Here is a 26,004-nt window from a genome sequence, read left to right as displayed (position 1 = left end):
AGGTCCCAAGCTGTATTCAAATAAAATAGTCAGATCTTAAATACTAAATAAAGAGAACAAACGTTCTAAATCGCTAAGAAATACTTTAAAAATTACCTTTTTTGGTGTTGAAAAGTTACAGGCTGAATTTCATATTGCTGTGAATGTATTATATTTATTCTACTGGTTTTCTCCTCCTAGCAGTTAAAAACCAGTAACCTACAGGAAAACAGTATTATAATTCCAACATTCTATTAAAGTTGGCCATAAACAGTAGCTGAGCTGATACTGAAATGGTAAGGTCATTCATTGTAATCTATAGTGAAGTAAAGATACGTGTGTGTGTGTGTGTGTGTGTGTGTGTGTGTGTGTGTGAGAATCTCTTTTACTGGAAATAGGCAATTACAGAATATTTAAATTATTGGAGAAAAACATTAAAATTTTTTTTAATGTTTATTTATTTTTGAGAGACAGAATCAGAGCATGAGCAGGAGAAAGGCAGAGAAAAAGGGAGACACAGGATCCAAAGCAGGCTCCAGTCTCTGAGCTTTCAGCACAGAGCCTGAAGTGGGGCTCGAACTCACAAACCTTGAGATCATGACTGGACTGAAGTCTGACGCTTAAGTGACTGAGCCACCCAGGCGCCTTGGGTAAAACATATTTTTATTCTCCTTTCTCAGTTATTCTCTGTATACAATTCTAATGGACTATGATCGGGTGTTGAGTTCAATATCTGAAAGTGTAATATAAGGTAAAGTATTTGGGGAAGGGTGTATGTCCGTGTCTCTGCCAGTTTAAGATAAGAGCAGAGATGCCAAGGACAGAAAAGAAAGCAAACATTCAAGTGGGCCCTATGGGCACCACTGAGTCCATGGACTTTTCCTCAAAGAGTAGGGCAGAGGAGCTAGAAAAGGACTATTATTCCCATTTTTGTTTTTGTTTAGTTTTGTTTTCATTTTCATATATCACTGAAGGAAAGCAGAGTGTTTTCTTAAAAAACAAAAGCAAACACGGACTAAAACACAACCCATCACCACAGACACGTAATAGGGATGGAATTAAGAGATGAAATTGCTCAGCCTGTGGCTTCCAAGAGTTGTCTCAAGTCTGCGTCTTCAATATCCCACCGACAACTTGAAGGAAAGCAGGAAGACAAGCTTTGTCCAATAGTATAGAGAGAACAGCAGCAGAAAAGAGGGCAGTTTGTATGGTGGTTCCTCACTTATGCCTTGATGTCAGGCAGGCTTGTGTTTGAATCCTACCACTGGCACTTAACAGCTGCAACTAAACAAGGTGTGTCTATTTCCTGAACCTGTGCCCATTTCCTGATGTGTAAATGGAGTTAATAATAGTGCCTAACTCAGAGGCTTGTTGTGAAGATCAAATAAAATGGGTGCCTGGCATAAATTGGCTAAACAGTCATCATCATCAATTCTTCTCTATTACTATTCTGAAGTTGGAAAGGACAGATTTTGAGGCAGATCATAACATATGTTATAAGTGACTTGTTGCTAAATATTTGTTGAGCCAAATCTGCCTTAGCACTCTGACTGTGTGCCCAAAATAAAAATACCAAACATTTCACATCTCTTTCTTGGAAAAAAAAATCTCTATCTTGATATAATTTAAAAAATCTTTCGCCCATAGATTTTCTTTAGAAGTCTGTGGGAGGAAATACTTCAAAAAAGAAACAGGCCCACTGCTTGAAAGAAGTAGTATGATTGTAACAGCTGAAAAAGAAGAGAGTTGGGCTACTTAATTTATTGCATAGATCTCATCTTCTAAGCAAAAAGAAATATTTTCGAGCTGGAAAAAAATTAAGATACTACTTGGAAACTTGTCTTCAGTCCCTCTAAGATAAAACTGTTAACCTTATCCATACCCCATGACAAGCTTTAGAACCTGAAAATCTGTAACATCAGTATTCAAAATTCAGAGCTTTTAAGACCAGCTACTTTCACATACAGGATTTCATCTACCCCATCCCATCTACTTCATTCACACAAGGATGTGTACTGGCTAGGGACATACATATTACCATCACCAGATGGAGAGTAAACCTCTTGATTATTCAGCTTTGTCCAAGTTCAGCACATCGTGGTCCTCATTAACGTATGCTAGATGAACAAAACTAACAGGCGGAGGAGAAGCCTACAAGTATGTGAAGAAATAATAAGTACTATTCTTATAGTCTTACTTCTACAGAGTTCAAGACTCCGGGACTCCTGAGAATTATTCCCTTAGATGCTGAAAGAATTTGCCCATTGATTTCAGAATCAGTGTTAGTAATCTCTGAGAAATAATATAAAAAGGATTGGGTAGTGGGGGAGCAGGTTTCTAGAAACTGTAGACTGAGAACTTTACAAATTTTCAATAGTACATAGTCCAATAATTACACAGTGTAAAGCTCGATTCTGGTATCCTGCAGAATTCTGTAGCAGTTTATTACACACTGGCTTATAAGCATTAATGGAAGTACACAGTGATTGTTATAAGCCACTATGTGTTCTCTCAGAATGTCATTCAAAATGAATCCCCATTTCCTCTTTTGCTAAAGTTACTGGGATGGTATATCAGGGGAATTCTACACCTTGTTTTTACTAATCACCACAGCACAGTAATCACCCACAGTAAGATGAGTTGGGCACTGTAATAGCTATTTATGAGTACAGAATTTTAACTGTACAAAAACCCAAAATCTCTTAAGTGAAAGCTGGAACTAGCAGGCAGGGATGAAATTAAATCAGGCTTCTGAACTGAAATATTTAAGATAGGAGAGAAACACAGACTGGGACCAATTTATGGTTTATTAGAGTAAGCAGACAAGCCAGAAAATTTCACTGTTCATCACAACAGAAAGATGAAGAAGTGGGTACGTTATCAGCAAGCAAGAGTCATTTATCAAGCAAACCAAAGAAATGGTGGGAAAAAAAGCCCAGCCAGGCCGGTGCAACAGCCAAAAAGTTCTGAGGATGCAAGTTGCATAGATAATGCTTTTGGATCATGGTTATCTTCTAATGCCGACACCCCATCAGATGATGAAGCCATCCTTCTTGATTTTTGAGTAACCAGGACCCTAACAGTATCAAGTGGTAATTCTAGAGCACTGTTTCTTAACCCTGGCTACAATTAAGGGTTTTTAAAATTACAGTGCTAAGGGTCCCAACCCCAGACCAATTAAATCAATCTCCAGGGGTGCACCCCAGTGCTCAGTATTTTTCTAAAAGCTCCCCCAGATGAATTTATTGTGCAGTGAAGTTTGTGGATTACTATCCTAGAGGGAAATCTCTATGGTATACTGCTCTCGAACTTTTAACATGCACACAAATCACTTGGGGAAGGATCTTGTTAAAATGTAGATTTTGAATGAGTAAGCCTGAGTTCAGGCCTCAGATTCAAAATTTATAAGAAGCTCCCAAGTAGTATTGGTGGGGTTAGTTCATAGTCCATACTTAGACTAATAAGGCTCTTGGACAATGCTACAGGTCCAGGTCTCTAGTTCCAGCCCTTTTCTGTTGAAGATTTTGTATTGGATTAAGACCTACAGGCATGGTTATTAAATACGATAATTAAAGAAAGAGAGAGCAAACAGTTTACCTCAGAATTAAGATTTAAAAATATTTTCACAGGCTGGTGGGGCAACTGGGCAGTAAGTTGGCTAAGTGTCCAGCTCTTGGCTTCAGCTCAAGTCATGATCTCATGGTTTGTGAGTTTAAGCCCTGAACGGTGCTCCATGCTCACAGTGCATAGCCTGCTTGGAATTCTCTCTCTCTCCCTCTCTCTCTCCCTCAGAATAAATAAATAAACTTAAATGAAAAACTTCTTTAAAAAATATTTTCACAAGCTGAAATAAACAAGATGAAATGATTCCTTAATGGGGATCATTTAAAGTTTGTCATCTAAAAAAAAAAAGTCTGCCATCTAAGCTAATTCTGAAAAAAAGGAGGAGATATTAAAATATATTAGAAAGCAATAATAATTTCACAGTGTGGAAATGGCTTATGAACAGACTAATTAATTAAATAGGAAGCAGAGAAGTGCATCTTAAAACAGGAGAATTTGGATCTGACAAAAGTGGCTATTTAAATTAGGAGAGGACTACTCAGTTACATGTAATCAAAATGAAACAAACAAACAAAAAAACCCCCAGCCATCCAGAAAGAAAAAATTAAGATCCATATTTCACACCTACCCTGAGAACAAATTTCACATGGATCAAGGATTTACATGTAAAAAAACAAATGTTTGAAACTATGAGACAAAACCATGGGAGTTTTTTCTTTCCTGCTAATGTCTGGATGGGGAAAGCCTTTCTTAACATGATAGAAAGCCAAAAAGGCATAAAAAACTAATACATTAACTAGAAAAAAAAACTTGCATGGTAAAAACTTTCAGATGGAAAGTCAAAAGACTAAGAATAAGCTGAGGAAAAATATTTGTCACTCATAGCATAGACAATTAACTTTTTTAATATTAAAGAGTTCCTACAAGAGAATAATAATACAAATCCATAACCCCCAAGAAAGATGAACAAAATGTATGACTAAACTGTTCCCAGAAAATGACACAAATATGTCTCATGATTCCTCTAGCAATGTGCTTACTCAACTAAGACATACTGCTACCCAATTACTTATCTTTGGATATGCTTTGTATAATCTCTAAAGCAGGCAAATTCCCAAGATGCCTGGTAATTGACCAGACAGAAAAGGGGCATTTTCAAAAGGGGGGAGTGATCAATCAGTAAGAGTCAAATGTTGTTGAGAGGTCAACTATGAAAAGTGCCCACTGGACCCATACATCTACGGTCAATTGAGTTCAACAAGGATGATGGGAAGATTCAATGGTGAAACAATAGTCTTTTTCAACAAATGATGTTGAAAAATCTGAATACTCACATGCAGAATAATGAATTTGTATCTCCACATCAGACTATATGTAAAAATTTACCTAAAGTGGACTAAAGACCTCAATGTAGGAGCTAAAACTATAAAAGTCTTAATTTTTTAAAAGTTCATTTATTTGAGAGAGAGAGAGAGAGAGAGAGAGCGAGCAAGTGAGAGGCAGAGAGAGAGGGAAAGAGAGAGAATCTCAAGCTGGGCTTGAACTCACAAACCATGAGATCATGACCTGAGCTCAAATCGGATGCTTAACCTACTGGGACATCTAGGCACCCCAACTATAAAAGTCTTATGACAAACAATATGTATAAATCTTCATGACCTTGACTTAGACAATGGTTTCTAAGATATGGCACCTAAAACACAAGAAACCAAAGGAAAAATAAATAAATTGGACTTCATCAAAATTAAAAGCTTTTGTGTGTCAAAGGACACTACCAAAAAGTGAAAAAACAGCCCACAGAATGAGAGAAAATATTTGCAAATCATGCATCTGATACTGGTCTATTATTATCCAGAATATATTAAGAACTCTCACAACTCAGTAATAAAAAGATAACCCAATTTGAAAACGGGCAAAAGGTTTGAATAGACATTTCTCCAAAGATATACACATGGCCAATAAGTGTATAAAAAGATGCTCAACATTTTTAGTCATAAGGGAAATGCAAGTCAAAACTACAATGAGATGCCACTTCATGCCATTAGGAAAGCTAGAATAAAAAAAATCAGATAATAACAAGAGTTGGTAAAATTGGAGTCCTCATATATTGCTGGTAGAAATGTAAAATGGTGCACCTGCTTTAGAAAACAGTTTGGCAGTTTCTCAAAAGGTTAAATAGTTATCGTATGACCCAGTAATTCCACTCATGTATGTACTCAAGAGAATTGAATTTACTCCAGAGAATTACACAAAAACTTGTACACAAATGTTCACAGAAACATCATTCATAGTACCTAAATGTGGAAACAACACAAATGTCCATTAACTGATGAACTGATAAACAAAATGATATATCTATTCTGTGGTATACTATAGAATATTGTTCATCAATAAAAAGGAATGAAGTACTGGGGCGCCTGGGTGGCTTAGTCGGTTAAGCGCCCGACTTTCGCTTGGGTCATGATCTCGCGGTTCGTGGGTTCGAGCCCCGCGTCGGGCTCTGTGCTGACTGCCAGCTCAGAGCCTGGAGCCTGTTTCAGAGTCTGTGTCTCCCTCTCTCTCTGACCCTCCCCTGCTCACGCTGTCTCTCTCTCTCTCTCCTAGAAATAAATAAAACATTAAAAAAAAAAAAAGGAATGAAGTACTGATACATGCTCCAACATAGAGGAACTTTGAAAACATTATGATAAGTGAAAGAAGCCAGTCAGAAAAGGTCACATCTTGTATGATTCCATTCATAGTAAATGTCCAGAATGGGCAAATCCATAGAGACAGAAAGTAGATGAGTGGTTGCCAGAGGCAGCGGGAAAGAGGAAATAGAAAGTGATTATTAATGGCTATGGGTTTTTTTTAGGATAATAAAAATAGTCTGGAATTAGATAGGGGTAATGGTCACAGAACCTTGTGAATATACTAAAAATCACTGAATTACATGCTTTAAAAATTGTGTTTTTTTCTGGTATATTTCTTTTAAAAAGCATTTATTGGATTTTTAAGACTAGGGTATCACTGATGCCTTTGCAAGAGTAGTTTTAGAAAGGCTGGTGATCAAAGACAGAGTGCAGTGGACCCAAGAATGAGTGGGGAGGGAAGAAGTGTAGTTAGCGAGTATATGCAATTTCTTTCAAGGTTAGGTGGGAAGAGGGTAAGAAGGGCAAGAGTTGAGAGAGATGAAAAGTCAAAGACCATTTTGGGGTTTGGTTTTGGTATTTATTATGGGAGAAGCTTAACTAGGTTAAAATGATAATGGAAAGATCTAGTTGAGAAGAAGTGGCTGAATATATTGGTAAGGAGGATGATAAACAGAATAATTACGGGAGCCAAAAATGGTAGGATGAGTTCTAGAACATAGACAGCCACTAAACAGGAGGAAAGACACTGGCTGGAGGAAGTGAAATTATGTATACTGAAGTAGTTGACGTTAAGGAACTTAGGTCTATTGTCAACAGAGAGGCAGGGGTGGTGGACCATGAAGAAGGAAGGAAAATAACACTCACTAAAGATGAGGAAGGGCAAGAGAGATGAAAAGACTGGAGAGTATGGTCATAGATTGGAGTATCCGAACCTTTTAGTTTAGAAAAGTAGCATTTCCAAATGATGACAGGATATGGGCATAGCAGTCACTGACATGAGCTCAGGGAAACTGAGAGGCCAGAGTGTGTACAAATGATCTCTATGGCTACTGTAGTTATTCCTGAAAACACAGGTCTATAAACATTATTTATCCATTTCTCAAGATGTCCCCAGAAATGGCCACAACACCTCTACTTTTCACTTTTTAATCTATCTGAGCCACACATCTGTACTTTCATTCTTCTTTTGCATTTTATAAAAAGAAAACTATAATTGCAATATTTTTTCAGCTCTCATATACATTTTTCTGAAAACATACAAAACTATTTGTTGACTAATTGTATGTACATGTGCGTGGATGCAGGCCCTGAACCTAACAGACTTACTTAGAAAGAGGATATACTTTTTTTCCTGATTTTAGAACCATGTAAGATTTAATTTAAACGTCCGCACTTGATGAAATGATCATAGTAGCATGAACAGCAGAGTACAGTGATTAAGAGTAGTGACACTGGAGTCACACAGTGGGCTTTGAATCCCAGGTCTGTGTAGCTTCATATAAATTATGTAACCTATCTGAGCCTTAATTTCCTCAAATGTAAATATTTACCATTGATTAAGCATAAAACATTTAAGATGGAAAAAAGTCTGTATTTGAAGCTAATACTAGTACCAGAAATCTTAGTCATAAGCCAAACTAAATACTGTTGGCAAAATCAGTAACTCAGTCGCTAGTTACTGATGATTTAGGAGGTTTAGGGCACTTGATCTGGTCAATTGCCTCTCTAATGTATCACTGGGGTTCTTCTTAAATTCCAGAAAAATCCTTAGGAGAGAATTATTCCAGTGACACCAAACAACCCAGTTTGGTCCTATTACTGATTATTCTTATGCTAACTGGAATTCCTGGGTAGCACACACTTTCTAAAACTGATCAGAATTCCTTGGAGAATCTAGAGTACTTCTGACTTTTTGAGTATAAGGTACCTCCATTTCCACTCCTTTGAGTTAGGTCCCTCATACCTATTCTTTTTTTTTTTTTTTTTTAATTTTTAATCTCATTTATTTACTTTTGAGAGACAGAGAGAGACAGAGTGTGAGCGGGGAAGGGGTAGAGAGTAAGGGGGACACAGAATCCGAAGCAGGCTCCAGGCTCTGAGCTGTCAGAACAGAGCCCAACGTGGGGCTCGAATTCATGAACCATGAGATCATGACTTGAGCCAAGGTCAGACACTTAACCAACTGAGCCACCCAGGCGCCCCCCTCATACCTATTCTAATCTTACTCTAAACCCCTGGAGTAACCCAGGATCCTGAAAAGCTGGTGGTTTCTCATTAGTTTACTGAAACTGTGGGTTGAGCTTCTGGTGTCAGCTACTTTCCACTAAAGTCTGAGTGGGCTAAGTCCCAGGAAACTATTCTTATAATTAAAATTCCTTGGTTATATATTAAAACACACACACACACACACACACACACACACACCCCTATGTCTTTCATTCCTTCTCCACTGTGGTATATTTTTGTTTAAAATAATCTTTACAATAAAAATTACCGTGACTGGGGTACCTGGCTGGCGCAGATGGTTGAGCATCTGACTCTTGATTTCAGCTCCGGTCATGATCTCACGGTTTGTGGTTAGAACCCTGCATCCGGCTCTGCGCTGATAGCGTGGAACTTACCTGGGATTCTCTTTCTCTCCCTCTTTCTGCCCCTCCCTCTCTCTCTCTCTAAATAAAATTTTAAGACATTTTAAAAAATTACCATGACTTATAAATGACTCATACTTTCCAAAAACAATGACAGTAATGATATATTTTAATCACATAAAAGGCTCTAGTTTTAATATAAGTCTGTACCACTTTGTTTAGTGCTTACTAAACAAATTTCCTTTCTCTAAGCATGATGAAAGTTTTGTGTGGAATTATTGTTCAGGGTCAACATTCTACAGTAAACCTCAATATATGCCAATACTCACCAGGAACAAATAATCCAGTTTGCTGCATCTGCAAACATTGAAAGCTAAACCTCAAGAAGGAAGTGATGGTTAGAGTATCCATAAACAATGTGGTCCTAGGCGCCTCTAACCCTGGGAGGAATTAAGTGGCTGAGAAGCATGGCCAGCAGAGCCTCTGTCATTCACATTTCTTCTTTCAACCAATCTCCAGGTTGGAAGGTGAACTAAGTTATCTGCAGCATCACTAGCACTTTCTTTTCCATCTCTCCTTTCAATAACTGAAACACACTATATTGAAGAAAGGAAGCAAAGAGGCTGTGACACTTCTGACAAGTCAGAAAGAAGAATCATATCTAATGTCGACAAAACACTTATTGTCTACACATATACATACACACAATTTCTAAACTAAACTCACATTTGGATCTGGTGTTCCCATGGTGTGGTGGCTTACCGGTTCACTCTGTAGCAAAAACATGGAGGTCACAAAGTCTTTCAAAATAAAGTTAAGGACTCATGTTTCCTATGCTTACACATATTTTGGTGGGGGGGGCACTTGGGTGGCTCAGTTGGTTAAGCGTTGACTTCAGTTCAGGTCATAATCTCATGGTTTGTGAGATCGAGCCTTGCATTGGGCTCTACACTGACAGCATGGAGCCTGCCTGTGTTTCTCTCACGGCTCCTCACTGCCCCTCCCCCACTTGCTCTCGTTCTCTCTCAAAATAAACTTAAAAAGATTTTTGTTTACTGTGATAAAATATACATAATATAAAATTTACCATTTTAGCCATTTTTAAGTATATGATTCAGTGGTATTATGTTGTGCAACTATCACCACTATCCATTTCCAGACACTCTTCATTATCCCAAACAAAAACTCTGTACCCATTAAACAGTAATTCCTCCTTCCTTCCTCCCCTCAGCTCCTGGTAAGTGGGGTCATATCATATTTGTCCTTTTGTATCTGGTTTATTGTACTCAGCATGATGCTTTCAAGGTTCATTCACATTGTACCCTGTATCAGAATTCCATTCCTTTTCGAACTGAATAATACTCCATGGCATGGATATACCACATTTTGTTATTCAACTGTTGATGGACATTTGGGTTGTTTCCACCTTTGGCTGTTGTGACTAGCTTTGCTATGAAAGCTGGTGTACAAGTATCTGAGTTCCTGCTCTCAATTTTTTTTTTTATTTTNTTTCTTTCTTTCTTTCTTTCTTTCTTTCTTTCTTTCTTTCTTTCTTTCTTTCTTTCTTTCTTTCTTTCTTTCAGAAGCACCACAGTGTTCTCTAGTACACACCATTTTATATTTGCACCAGCCATGCAGGAGGATTCCAATTTCTCCATATCATTACCAACACCTTTTATTACCTTTTTTATTTTTTATCATAGCCATCCTGATGAGTGTGATATAGTATCTCTCTCTCTTTTTTAAGTTTATTTATTTATTTTGAGAAAGACAGAGCAGGAGCAGGAGAGGGGCAAAGAGAGTAGAGAGAGAATCCCAAGCAGGCTCAATCCCACAAATCATGATATTATGACCTGAGTTGAAATCAAGAGTCACACGCCCAACTGACTGAGCCATCCAGGTGCCCCATGAAGTAGTATCTCATAGCAGTTTTCATTTGCGTTTCTCTAATGACTAGTGATGTTGAATATCTTTTCATGTGCTATTGGCCATTGTATATCCTCTTTATTTTTTTATTTTATTTTTTTAATGTTTTATTTACTTCTGAGAGAGAGAGAGAGAGAGCGAGCGAGTGAGCAGGGGAACGTCAGAGAGAGAGGGAGATACAGAATCCAAAACAGGTTCCAGGCTCTGAGCTAGCTGTCAGCACAGAGCCCAACACAGGGCTTGAACCCACGAACCGCGAGATCATGACCTGAGCTGAAGCCGGGCATTTAACTGACTAAGCCACCCAGGCACCCCTGTATATCTTCTTTAAACAAATGTCTATTCAAGTCCTTTTTCCGCTTTTGTAATTGGGTTGGGTTTTTTTCATTACTGAGTTGTAGGAGTTCTTTATATATTCTGGATATTAATCCCTTATCAGATATATGATTTGCAAATATTTTCTGTCTTTTCACTGTCTTGATAGTGTCTTTTGATGTGGATAATGTTTTAGTTTTATAAGGTACAATGTATTTTTTTATTTTGTTATTTGTGGTTTGGGTGTCATATTTGAGACATCTCCAAATCCAAAGTCATAAAACATTCCCTCTATGTTTTCTTCTAAGAGTTTTATACTTCTGCTTTTATATTTAGGGCTTTGATCCGTTTTTGAGTTAATTTTCATATATGCTGTAAGTTAAAAACCCAATTTCTTTTTTTTTTTTTTGCCTGTGTATATTCCTTTGCCTTTTGGTTATATTTATTTTTCTCTTTTATAAACTTAAGATTGTAATAGTTACATCCTATATTTGTCTTAAAAATTATTATATAGGGGTACTTGGGTGGCTCTGTCGGTTAAGTGTCCGACTTCCCCTCAGGTCATGATCTCATGGTTTGTAAATTTGAGCCCCATATTGGGCTCTGTGCTTGACAGCTCCCAGCCTGGGGCCTACTTCAGATTCTGTGTCTCCCTCTCTCTCCCTCTCCCTCCCTCCCTCCCTCCCTCTCTCTCTCTCTCTCCCCTTCCCTGCTCTGTTTCTCTCTCTCTCAAAATAAAAAGTTTTAAATTATTATATATTATTATATTGTTAAAAAAACTACACTGTGGACAATTTAAAAACTAGATTTAATTCAATAAGACACTTTTAATGTTGATGGTATTTCATAGGCCGAGTATACTCTACACAGCNTCTTACCAAAAGGAAAAAGCTCTAAAGATGAGCGCTGTGAGTTTGGGAGCAACTCGTGTCAAGACCCCTGCCCGGGGTTACGCCATTAAGGACTTTTATAATTGGAAACTGGGTCTAGAGAGGCTTCTAAAGCTCTTGTGGAATAAAGGAATTTCTTGGTAGTTCGGAGCAGATCATTTTTGTTTTCTGTCCAGTGTTAACCCTAGGACCCTGACTACAAACCCAGGGTGGGCATCCACCCTCGCACTGAGCCATGCTCACCCCTCTGGCCTGGATCCACATCTTTGCCACCTCACCTTCTGCCCTGGTGGCCGCCTGCTCCTCCTGAGCCGAGCGGAACCGAACCAGGGGCCTCGGCACAGGCACAATCCGCGCAGCTGAGGCCAGCGCTCCGCCCACAGCAACCCGGCTCCCACAGCGCGCCCTCCGGGTGGTGCCCCGGCCCTGAGGGGGTGGCCGCCAGCCTGAAGAGACCTTCAGATCTCTTCAGGTCACCGTGCGTATTCCAGGACAAGATTTCTGAGGAAAACGTTTTGAATGGCTCTCACCAAAAGCAAAACGAAACACTTTTGAGAAGACAGAGGTCTAAGTGGGTCTTTCCCCTCGGGCAGACCTTTTCAAGGAGGCGAGTTGCTGGGCGAGCAGGGAGGCTGGGTCCCTGCAGGGGTGAGGGGGAAGCAGAAGGGACCTGAAACATTTACTGACCCAGCCTCTAGTGAGTTTATGAATGGAGCCCAGGTCGGAAGGTTGTGACGTAGGAGACAGTTACCTACCTGGTCGCCTACACAATACTGCTTTTGATTAAATGGGACCTTTCCAAAGCAGACGCTCCGGCTGCCTCTGTGAATACGTTACAGGTGGGGTCGATCATAAGTCATAAACTTAAGCGAGAAGTGGGCTGATGGTAATTGAAAATTAAAAAGTGGAAAATAACCTCAAGATGATTATGCCTAAAAGTCTGTTTAGACTGGCTAAAATTATTTAAAATGTATTCTCTTTTTGAAGATTTCCTAAGGATGGAGGTTCTAAGAGTCTATTTAGATAGCTCTTATATACATTTAAATGGAGCGCACGTATTAGTGAGGCAGTGGATATAATGGGAAAAGTCCAGGGCTTGGAATCAGGGCAAGTGAAATTCAATCTCTGGTTCTGCGTCTTTTTACACGTGTGAACCTCACCTGGGGCGAGTTACCTAAATTTTTCCACCCTTAATTCCCTCATCTTTAAAATAGGAATAATAATAGCATCACAGTTATAATACTGTTACAAGAAATAAATGAGGTAGAGTGTATGAAAAGTATATTGCATAGTGCTATACAAATGTTAATGTTTCAATAAATTTGTGTTTTGTAAACTACTTGTATAAAAGGTCGTCCCTTGTATGGCCATTTATTTCTATTTTTTAACTTCATAGTCAACATTGACATGTTTCCTTATCTCTACGTCATTATATTTGTCACTGGACACCACTTTAAAATGGCTATTTGTGGTCATGTGAAAGATTTAATTTTGATAAGGCCAATCTTATGAAAATGTATTATTTTCTGTGAGCTCAAATTATATTTATAATTCAGATGCCACCAAGTGGATGATGGTGCCTGGTTTATGGTTACATGGGCTTATTGTTTAGTCTATTCTCTGATTTGGATAAGAGAATATAGAGTAGTCTATAAGTTTTTCTACCATATCTATTTATTAAGAATAATAGTCTTAACATGAACAGATATTTCTCCAAAGAAGACATCCAGATGGCCAACAGACAAATGAAAAGATGCTCAGCATCACTCATCATCAGGGAAATGCAAATCAATACCACAATGAGATATCAACTTACATTGTCAGAATGGCTAAAATAAAAAATATAAGAAACAACAAGTGTTGGCAAGGATGTGGAGAAAAAGGAATCCTTTTGCACTGTTGGTGGGAATGCAAACTGGTGCAGCCACTGTGGGAGACGGTATGGAGGTTCCTCAAAAAAAAAAAACTACCCAATGATCTAGTAACCACACTACTGGGTATTCACTCCCAAAATTCAAAAACACTAATCCAAAGGGATATATGCACCCCTATGTTTATTGCAGCATTATTTACAATAGCCAAATTATGGAAGCAGTCCAAGTGTCCATCAGCAGATGAATGGATAAAGATGTGGTATATATGTACAATGGAACATTATTCAGCCATAGAAAAGAATGAAATATTGCCATTTGCAACGACATGGATGCAGTATACCACTAAGCAAAATAAGTCAGTCAGAGAGAGACAAATACCATATGATATCACTCATATGTGGAATTTAAGAAACAAAACAAACGAGCAAAGGAAAAAAAAAAGGGGAGCGGAGAGACAAACCAAGAAGCTGAGTCTTAACTACAGAGAACAAACTGATGGTTACCAGAGAGGAGGTAGGTGGGGTTTGGAGGAAATAAAGGGGCCAAGAGTACACATACCATGATGAGCACTGAGTAACTTACGGAATTGTTGAATCACTATATTGTACACCTGAAACTAATATAACACTATGTCAACCACACTGGAATTAAAATTAAAAACTTAATAAAAAGGGGACACCTGGGTGGCTCTGTTGGTTAAGCCTGCTGACGGCTCAGAGCCTGGAGCCTGCTTTGGATTCTGTGTCTCCCTTTCTCTCTGCCCCTCCTCCACTCACACTCTGTCTCTCTCTCTCTCAAAAATAAATAAAGTTTAAAAAATAAAAACTTGATAAAAAAAGAATAGGGGCATTCACTTTCAAATGCCTCCTCTCTGTAAAGAGAACTTTCATACTATTCTTACTTTCTGAACTTACACTCCAATAAACTTTTGCCTGCTGCTCCTTAAAAAAAATAACACTTTTCAAGTAAGACCTCTTCAATTACTTATGAGGTATGTTGGACATCACATTCAATAAGATTTAAAGAAGCATATGGGGCGCCTGGGTGGCTNAAAAAAAAAGCATAAACACTCATACACAAACCCCTCCCTCAGTCAATTTCATCTCTTTTTAATAACAGCTTGCCAAAACCACCAAAGGTTCTTTTGGAGCTAAAGCCAGAGCTAGAATGTTGCACCTATTAGGAAAAGTGGAAGGTGAAGGCAGTAGAGGGCTGATAGCCCTGAAGAACAGGTGGGTCCAGTTGCTCATGTGGGGCAGGTAGGGTAGGAAGCAGAAAGGAGTTGTGGTGTGTTTCGAATTAGTCATTGGGATGTCAGGGAGAATGTTGACATCAAGTCAGGACCAAAATGATCCAGGAATTAGGAAACCAAAAAGGACGTCTCACCAGGGCAGGAATTAGGGATTAAGCTGAGTCAGGCTGCCATGTGGAAAAGCCAGTGTATCCTTGGATTAAATATTGTATGCAAACAAATCCCACTTGGAAACTAGAATCTCCCTTTGGGTTGATGGTCAAGAGTGTCCGTGGTTATCTTCTTTTTTTGAAAAAAAAATCTGATATTTGCTATGTGCCATCACTGTTCTAAGCACTTTGCTTGTATTATCTTTTTTAATTTGTATAACAACTCTAAGGAGTAGGTAATCCATCTGCATTTTATAGAAGAAGAAACTGAGGTGAAGTTCATCAGTGTGTCCAAAGCTATTCGTCCAATATTGAGTATAGCTCAACTATCAGAGCTGTGACTCCAATCCACGCAGCCTGACTCCAGAGCCTGCATTACCCATTATAGTCCATGGCTCTTTGCCATTTGAACCCATGTTGATCATTTTGCCATTTTACTGGGCTCAGCCTAGTCTTAAGAGAGACGGCTGATGACATGCAGATCAGGTCCAGATATTATGTAGTCTAATTTTTCTTGTTAAGAACATAACATTTAAGAAAAAACTCAGAGAGGGGCGCCCAGGTGGCTTAGTCGGTTAAGCGTCCGACTTTCGCTCAGGTCATGATCTCGCGGTTCGTGGGTTCGAGCCCCGCGTCGGGCTCTGTGCTGACTGCCAGCTCAGAGCCTGGAGCCTGTTTCAGAGTCTGTGACTCTCTCTCTCTCTCTCTGACTCTCCCCTGCTCACGCTGTCTCTCTCTGTCTCTCTCTCTGCTAGAAATAAATAAAACATTAAAAAAAATTTTTTTAAAAGAAAAAACTCAGAGAAGAACAGTTTAAGGAAAAATATCTTTATCTCCCTTTAAGTTAAAAAGCCTCCTGACACAAAAGCTGCACAAAAGCTCTTGACATTTTGTCATCAGAATTCTTCATGGCTGATTTTTCTCAATTTTAGATTTATTCATTTATAGAAGAGAAGTTGGTCTTATTTTTCCTCCTTCAAGGAAAGACCATATTTACCTCTCTGCATTCTAAACTCTCAGTCCCTGCATTGTTTCCTTCCTGGGGGCATATTGGACTTAAAGGGATTTCAGGATGTCCAAATGAATATGTCGGCTAATGAGATATGTGTAAATAGAACTCAAGATAAATTAGGCCTAGAAATATGAATTTGGCTATTATTAATAAAGAGGTGATAGTTGAAGTTATGGGAAATACTTAAGATCTCCAAGGAAAAATAATCAAAAAATGAAAAAAGAGGGCTCAGTCGAGGTAGAAAAGACTATTTAGATCATTCTAGTACAATCCTTTACAAAAATCTCAGCTCTCCAGAATAAAATCATCCTACTTTACTACCATACTCGTGATAATGGAAATTTATGGACCCTCTACATTGGTTTCCCCTTATCACTGAAACAAATTACCACAAATTTAGTGGCTTCATAACACAAAAATATAATCTTATAGTCCTGGAGGTTGAACATCTCCAAGAGGAATTTCACTAACCCCAATTCAGTGTGCTGACAGGACTGAATTCCCTCCAGAGACTCTAAGTAAGCATCTGTTTCCTTGTCTTTCCGGTTTCTAGAAGCTGCCTGCATTCCTTGGCTTATGGCCCCTTCTTCAATCTTTAAACCCAGCAACATAACATTTTCATTTCTCCCGTTCACCCTGGCCCTCTGCTGCCATCATCACTACTCCTCTGATTCTCTTCCCTCTTCCATTTTTTATTTTATTTTTAAATTTTTTATAGAATTTCTTTTTTAATGTTTATTTATTTATTTTGAGAGACAGAGCGTGCACATGTGTGGGCAGAGAGAGAGGGATAGAGAATCCCAAGCAGGCTCTGCACTGTCAGCACAGAGTCCAATGCAGGGGTTGATCCCATGAACCTTGAGATTATGACCTGAGCCGAAATCAAGAGTTGGATGCTTAAATGACTGAGCCACCCAGGTGCCTCTCTTCTATCTTTTAAAAACCTCTGTTATTACTTTGGGCTCATCAGGTAATCTCCTTAAGATTCTTAATCTCGTCTACAAAGTAGATGGCCTTTTGGCATGTACAGTAACACATTCAGGGGCTCCAGGGATAAAGATGTAGATACCATTAGTCTGTCTACCACACCCGCCCAAAGTAGCCTACAACTCTAATGGCTACAAAGTTCTTATATTGAGCTAAGCTTTGTCTACATGTAGTTTCTATATATTAATCCTGGTTTTGTTCTCTAAAGTCATAAATACTAAGTTTAATACCTGCCACATAACTCTCCTTCAGATATCTGAAAATATATTGACTCTTCTCCCCTCAACAAAACCATTTCTTCAGCAGTTTCATAAGACATAGGTTCAAATTCCTAATATCCTGGTTGGCCTCCTTTGATACTTTTGGCCTTAGCAATGCTTTTTAAAAATTTTTATTCATTTATTTTGAGAGAGACAGAGTGTGAGTAGGGTAGAGAGAGGGGGAGAGAGAATCCCAAGCAGGCTCCACACTGTCAGCACAGAGCCCCAACACAAAGCTCGATCCCACAAACTGTGAGATCATGACCTGAGCAGAAATCAAGAGTCAGATGCCTAACTGACTGAGCCACCCAGGCACTCCTCAATGCTTTTTTGAGAATATGATGTTGTCTGATCAAACGAGAATAGATAGGGCCAATGTCCCTCTGGTTCCATGCACTGAATTTTAATTAACAAAGCCCAAGATTGTAGTATACTAAAATTTTTGTCCTTCCAGATACTGCTGAAGGACCTGTTTACCTGAACTATACTTGTGGAGTTGATTTTTAACTGAAATGATGGCATTTACAATGCTTTATCAAATAAATTTTAGTGTCAGTGAACAAATTAGTAATCCTTAACTACATGTGATCTATACAAACTTAATCACATGCGAGTTTCTATCAAACCATTAATTAAACGTGAAGTGCAATAGAGCCCATGACAGATTCCTGCAGCATAAATGAAAGACTTGTCCAAGAGAACATACATCTGCTTTTTGGGGCCAAAGTCATTCAAGCAAGATCTAATAGCATTATAATCTGATCCATAATTCTTCATCTTGTCCACAAAGAGTTCAATGTCCTAACTTCTTCATATAGCATTCTCCTTTACTACAAATCTACCAATATTATCCGAAAAAGAAATAAAGTTAGTGTGGTTTACCCTGTTTTCAGTAAACTCATGCTGGTTCCAAATGATCCCTGTCCTATCCTATAAGTACACGCAAATCATTTATGGAAATCCGTTCTCAACTTTCTCCTGGTACTGTTAAGTTTGTCAGAATACAGTAGGCAGAATCTATCTTTCTTCCCTTGTTGAAAATCATGTTGTTCTGTCTTTAGAGTCTTTTGACTGCTCTCTTCTTCCTTACAATTCTTCAACTATCAATCACTGCGATGATGTACAGCAGGACACGGCCTCATCTGGAGATTCTCTTGGTCTGGGCTGGTTCAACACTCAGACACTGATAGAAAGGGATGCAAAGAGTGGGGTCAGCACACGAGAGGAACAGAGCAGGTGGGATATGTGGAAGCTGTATCAGGTAATACAGAATACATTTCATTGCTTTCAATTTAAATGCTTCTTTACTTAAGAGCTTCTTGACAAGTCTACAAAGAAGTTGAAAGGTGACTAGAGGAGCACTCGGAAGCTTTTTGTTCTAAAGCACAGACTTTGATCAAATACATGTTGGCAACAGACATCAGTATACAACGTGAAATATGTCCAACCAACAATGACTAGGTTTTTATCAGAGTTTATGACTTACCAAACTAAAACAATTCATTTTTATATGTTAATAGGTTTTACTTATGCTGTTAATTAAGAAGATATGTCAACAGAGGCAAAATCTACAAATTTGATGATCTTTAATAAATACCACAGTAAAAGACTTTTAGTGTGATAATTACAATTAGGTAAACACCTGGTTTTGTCTTGGTACCCTCGAACTTTTGTGGAGGGTATAGTCTGTTTCCACAATATAGGAAAAGATAAATATTGAACACAGATTAATTTAAAAGTGACCTTTAATCTCAATAATGAGAATGAGTTTTGGAAATGGTTATCCTCTTTGGAAAACTTGCCCATGGTAGACTTCCAATTGACATTAAATTATTAAAAACTTGATAGGATAATAATTCTAATAATCCCTTCCAAATTATTGGTTTCATTTTAATTTGTTTATATTAGCAGACTTTCTCTCTAGCACCTGCAATCATGATAACAAGCATTAATAATAAGCATACAGAGGAAGACACTAGATGTGATGACATATCTTATACAGGTCATGATCCCAGGGTTGTGGGATTGACTCCCACATCAGGCTCTGTGCTGAGCTTGGAGTCTGCTTGAGATTCTCTCTCTCCCTCTGCCCCTCTCCCCTGATTACACTCTTGCTCTCTCTCTCAAAAATAAAAAACAAATCATATAAAAAATAAATTAAAATGCAAAGCTATAGTATTCAAAACAGTATGGTACTGGCACAAAAACAGATACATAGATCAATGGAACAGAATAGAGCCAGAAATAAACCCATGCTTATACAGTCAAGTAATCTAGGACAAAGGAGACAGGAATATAAAATGGGGAAAAGATAGTATCTTAATAAATGGTGTTGGGGAAATTGGACAACTACATGCAAAAGAATAAAGCTACACCACTTGCTTATACCATACACACAAAAGAAACTCAAAATGGATTAAAGACCTGAATATAACACCTCAAACTATAAAACCCCTAAAAGAAAAAATAGGTGGTAATCTCTTGGACATCTGTCTTAGCAATATTTTTCTGCTTGTTTCCTCAAGCAAAGGAAACAAAAACGAGAAAGCAAAAATAAGCAAGTGGGACCACATCAAACTAAAAGTTTTTTGCACAGTGAAGGAAACCAACAACAAAATGATAGGACAATCTACTGAAAGGCAGAGGATATTTGCAAAGTGTATATCATTTAAGGGGCTAATATCCAAAATATATAAAGAACTCATGCAACTCAACACCAAAAAACCCAAATAATCTGATTAAAAATGGGCAGAGGACCTGAATAGACATTTCTCTGAAGAAGATATACAGATGGCAAACAGACACATGAAAAGATGCTCAACATCACTCATCACAGGGAAATGCAAATCAAAACCACAATGAGATATCACCTCACACCAGTCAGAATGGCTAGTATCAAACAGACAAGAAATAACAAGTGTTGGTGGGGATGTAGAGAAAAGGGAGCTCTCATGCACTGTTGGTGGGTATGTTAATTGGAGCAGCCACTGTGGAAAACAGTATGTAGGTTCCTCAAAAAATGTAAAATAGAAATACCATAAAACCTAGTAATTCCATTTCTAGGTATTTACCTAAAGAAAATAATAACAGTAATTAGAAAAGATGTATGCACTCCTATGTTATTGCAGTGTTGTTTACAATAGCCTAGAAATGGAAGCAACCTAAGTATCCATCATAGATGAAAGGATAAAGAAGATGTGAGAAATATATACAATGGAATATTGCTCATTCATAGAAAAAGAATGATATCTTGCCACTCACAACAACATGGATAGATCTTGGAGGTATTGTGCTAGATGAAATAAGTCAGACAGAAAAAGACAAATGTCATATGATTTCTCTATATGTGGAATCTAAAAAAACATAAACAGCAACAAACACATAAATATAGAAAACAAACTGGTGGTTACCAGAGTGGAGGGGTAATGGGAGGATGGAGAAATGGGTGAAGGGGATTCAGAGGTACAAACTTCCAGTTATAAAATAAGTAAGTCATGGGGATGGAAAGTACAGCATAGGGAATATAGTCAACAATATTGGTGTAACACTGTATGGTGACAGGGATGGTGAATAATTGTGGTGAGCACTGAGTAATGTATAGACTTGTTGAATCACTATGTTGTGCACCTGAAACTAATATGATGTTGCACGTCAACTATACTTCAATTAAAAATGCAAAGACTATTTATTCCCTTATAAGGCTAGGTAGGTGTGTTCATTAGAACATAAACTCCCTAACTCTGGAAAATAGTATTGAGGTTCTTCAAAAAGTTAAAAATAGAACTATCCTAGGACCCAGCAATTGCACTCCTAGGTATTTACCTAAAGAATACAAAAATACCGATTCAAAGGGATACATGCGCCCAGATGTTTATAACAGCACTATCAACAACAGCCAAATTATGGAAAGAGCCCAAATGTCCACTGATGATGATGGACAAAGAAGATGTGGTACATATATAGGATGGGATATTATGAAGCCATCAAAAAGAATGAAATCTTGCCGTTTGCAATGATGTGGATGGAACTAGAGACTGTTATGCGAAGCAAAATAAGTCAGTCAGAGAAAGACAAATACCATATGATTTCACTCATAAGTGGAATTTAAAAGCAAAACAGATGAACATAGGGAAAAAAGTGAGAGAGACAGACCATAAAACAGACTCTTAACTATAGAGAACACACTAAGGGTTGCTGGAGGGAAGGTGGGTGGGGGGAAGGGCTAAATGAGTGATGGGGATTAAGGAGGGCACATGTTATGATGAGCACTGGGTGTTATAGGTAAGCGATGAATTATTAAATTCTACTCCTGAAACTAAGATTACACTGTATATTAACTAACTGGAATTTAAATAGAAACTTGCAACAAATAAACAAAAAACCCCCAAAACACCGACCCCCCCATAAACACCCTAAGCACAGAAACGTTATGCTATTTGTTTTTGTATCCTCCTCACTCCCTATACTTGAGGCAGGGGGAGTTCTGTAAATATTTATATATGAAAACATTCCCTTTTAGATCACCTATAGGAAAGGAACAGAGCAAAAATAATACATATAAAGATTTTTACTCACTTTATTTAGTATATCCACTTTTTTACACATGTGTGGTGTTTATTGTCTCTGGAGAGCAACAGTAGTCTGAAGCTGAAGGGACAGTTTTCCATGACCTAAGCAATGGAATGAAGAGAACTGAATTCCAGTTTCACCCATTTGATCTGCCCTTAAACGTTAGTCAGAGTTCTTTACATCTCTTCACAAAATGGGCCAAGTCAGTTAAGAAGAGTTACTGAGAATCTTTGAGGATATGTGAATGAATGAATGTGGAGAACTGTTCATTTTAACAGCTACGTTTGTGCACATTTAAGAATAGTGCTATGTCTGCTAGGAATTTACNAAAAAAAAAAAAGAATAGTGCTATGTAAGTTTTATATGTGTATAAAATGAGTAAATGTCCTTTGGTCTATAGCCCTCTAAACACCCTTATTCTACCTACACTTTGGGGTTTGCACCTGTTAGTCAATCCAGGATTTTGGTCCAGTTAGTCTTTTTGCGTGAATGCGTGTGTGTCCACGTTTGTGTCTGTGGATTGCGTCTGCTTTTATGTCAAGATTTCCCATTTGTCTCCAGCTGTCACAGGTAACATTGCTTCGTAGAACCACTTCAGGTGTCAGTTTAGAATAATTATTTACATTTATGATCTTGTAAAGCTAGATATTTTTTGATAGAACATACATAAGAACTTTTCTCACTAAAGTCCTAACAATAGAGAAAAGTAAATTATTATCCCAAGCTTCCACAAAAGATCTGAAAGTCAATGGAGCCCTAAGAAGTTCACTTTTTTTCAAGCCCCAGTGTTAATTTTAAAAATTCTTGGAATAGGGGTGCCTGGGAAGACACTCAGTCAGTTAAATGTCTGACTTCGGCTCAGGTCATGATCTCTTGGTTGGTGGATTCGAGTCCCACGTCGGACTCTGTGCTGACAGCTCAAAGCCTGGAGCCTGCTTCAGATTCTGTGTCTTTCTCTTCTCCCATCCCCTGGTCACTTGCTGTCTCTCTCTGTATCTCAAAAATGAATAAACGTTAAAACAAATGGAAAAATTCATGGAATATTTTGAGGAAGTAGATATGTTCATTATCTTCATGTGTTATTGCTACAGATATATGTGTACATATGTCAAAGCTCATCAAATTGTACACTTTAAAAATGTACAGGTTATTGCACTGTTAAAAATTGTTAAAAAGTTAAGTTCCTTAAAGAATGAGTGAACTATAATTATATAAAGCAATTATAAGTGAAAGCCACAAATATAATATTGAGCAAAAGAAGTCAGATACAAAAGAGTACATAATATGTGATTCACTCTTAAGGGAGAGTAATGACTGAAAAGAGGTACAAGGAGATCTGAAATGGTGGTGATTTCGTTTCTTGCACTGAATTGCATGCATGCATGCATTTACTTCATGAAAATTAAGTGAACTGTGCATTTGTACATAGGATCTTTGTGCTGATGGAATTGTTCTAGATCTTGATGATGGTGGTGGTTACACAAATCTATAAAGATGTGATAAAATTGCACAGATTTTATACACATACAAATGAGTGCATGTCAAGGTGGTGAAATCTGAATAAATTCTACGGATTGTACCATGTCAATTTCCTGCTTTTGATATTATACTACAGTTATGTACAATGCTACTACTGAGGGAAACTAGGTGGAACCTCTCTGTACTAATTTTTCAAATTCCTGTGAATCTACAATTATTTCAAAATGAAAAAATACTATTGTGTTAAGTGGAATTTTAGTGCAAGAATGTCTGTTGGATTTTCTATTTATTTTCCATTTCTAGAAATTTCCTACTTTTCCTCAGGATTCTGGTGAGAGCTGTTATGTTCTTAGTCTAAGCAGCCTCAAACCTACATGGCAGTCAATTAGTCCAGGGGTGGGCATCTGTCCTAATGCGGACCAGTTAGAGTCTTTTCTGGAATATGGTATTTGGACTAGACTAAGAGAGACATTTTTCTTTATATGTCTGGACTATAACTTTTAAACTCAAGAGCTTCCAGGCTGTTCTTTTCCATGATGTGGTCAGGGGAAGTGGAAGAGCCTGGTCTACAGAGAGGAGGTGGGATGAAGCAGATGTACAAAGAGAGGGGGAGGCCAGAGGGGAGTGCTTTGGACACTTGTCTTCCTGGTTCCTTATATGCAGATGGTTTTCTGTCCTTGAGTTCTGTGAGATGCTTCTATACCTTTATAATAATTTTTCCTTCTTATCTACATAAGGTCCATTTGGATTTCTATTGCTTGCAACCCTAAAGAATCCTAAGCAATACACTTAGGAAGGTGAAACAAGGCTTACCCTTAGAGTACTTTTTTTTCTTTTAATTGAAGAAGTTTGACTTTGTAGCATCTGAGATAAAGATTTCCACTTCTCCAAGGTACAACTGCACAGGATGTACTGAAGATCATTTAGCCACCCACCTCATTTTCAGGGGAGAAAACTGAAGCCAGAGAGGTTATGAGACTCAGCCAAAGTCATACAGCCAGTTTCTAGAGGATCCAGAACCACCACCGCCTCACCTCCCTCACTTCCGTATTACATAGTATGTCCTGGAGGAAAGCACCAGAATGTTTCACTCAGGGTTTTATTTGCTTGTTTTTAGTGTATTGGCAGCATAACTAATGAATCAGAAGATAATTAACAAGGACTTGCTTGAAAGGTCAAATGAATAAGGAATAGAGAATACTGATATAAATAAGAGTTATAATTACAAGTACTTACTACTAAAAAAGCTTTAACTTTTATCATTATTAGTCATAGAGATACTCCATTTGTCACTTAGAACAGATACACACAGTCTTCTGACAGTCAAAGGAAACATAATTTCAGGACAGATTACTCAAACATTTTAATTCAAATAGTGAGTGTCTGGAATTGAGGAAAAATTTTAAGACTCTATTAAACAGGATGTCAATACTCATTTTGACGTAAACTTCCTGAGAGGAGGAGGTTTGCTCTGAAACTTCCTGCTTGGTCATAAAGAGGAACGAGGCAATTGGAACACATTAGTCTTTCTCTCTCAATCTGCTCCAATGTGGTTGATTAAAAATGCTGATTTCGGTTTACTGTTAAAAAACACAAGTAGTCAAAGCATAGCATTGTGTTGACTGTCTTTTGAGAGGCACCTGCAAGGTGAGAAAGAAGTATTATCCAGTTTTAAATAAAGAGAAGTTTGATAAACACGTGACTTGCTGGAAAGCAAAGCACAGAACAGAAAAAGTGTCATTTGCAGCTTTCAGTTTTATGTTCCCTTAATGGAAGTAGCTGCTCTTACCACGGCTAGCAGCTTAACGTTGTAGCTGTCTACTTTTTGATGGAAGTTCTCTGCCACTGTAGCTGTACCCCAGCTCTCTGTGGTGGGGCTGTGGACAATAACACAGTCCTGTGTCATGTACACATGTAACTCTCCCTACTCTTGTTCTCCCCTAAGCCTATGTAGTGTCTTATTTATTTATTTAGTAATTTCTTCTGTAGAAGGGCATTTTATTTTATTTTAAAGATTTTATTTTTAAGTGACCACTACCCAACATGGGGCTCGAACTCACAACCCTGAGATCAAGAGTCACATGCTCCACTGACTGAGCCAGCCAGGTGCCCAGGAAAGGGGCATTTTATTTGTTTTTAATATTTAAAAAATGTTTATTTTTGAAAGGGAGAGAAAGACAGAGAGACAGAGCACTTAAAAAATTTTTTTTAATGTTTCATATATTTTTGAGAAAGAGACAGAGAGAGAGAGGGGGCGTTAGCAGGGGAGGAGCAGAGAAGAGGGGGAGACACAGAATCCGAAGCAGTCAGCACAGAGCCTGACACGGGGCTCAAACTCATGAACCATGAGGTCATGACCTGAGCTGAGGCTGGATGCTTAACCAACTGAGCCACCCACGCGCCCTGAAAAGGGGCATTTTAATACTGATTTCCCACAAGTACAGATCCCAGCTCTGTCACCACCTAGGTGCATATGCTGTTGTCCTCAGTGCTTTGTTTTGCTGCCAATGCCTAAATCCAATAATTG

At 38.2% G+C, this 26,004-nt stretch overlaps 1 long non-coding RNA gene across 1 annotated transcript in view; it reads left to right on the top strand.

Moving 5' to 3' along the window:
- The first annotated feature begins 244 nt into the window (after positions 1 to 244).
- LOC144235651 (uncharacterized) overlaps positions 245 to 26,004 on the top strand; it is a 53,325-nt gene continuing 27,565 nt past the window's right edge. Inside the window, exon 1 of the long non-coding RNA XR_013336281.1 lies at positions 245 to 275. This is a non-coding gene — a long non-coding RNA (uncharacterized LOC144235651). The remainder of the gene's footprint in view (positions 276 to 26,004) is intronic.

The sequence above is a fragment of the Crocuta crocuta genome, unplaced genomic scaffold (assembly GCF_008692635.1).
Source record: "Crocuta crocuta isolate KB4526 unplaced genomic scaffold, BGI_CrCroc_1.0 scaffold65, whole genome shotgun sequence".
NCBI classification, from domain to species: domain Eukaryota; kingdom Metazoa; phylum Chordata; class Mammalia; order Carnivora; family Hyaenidae; genus Crocuta; species Crocuta crocuta.
Note: the sequence above shows the minus strand (reverse complement) of the source record. Positions and strands in the feature narration are given on the sequence as shown.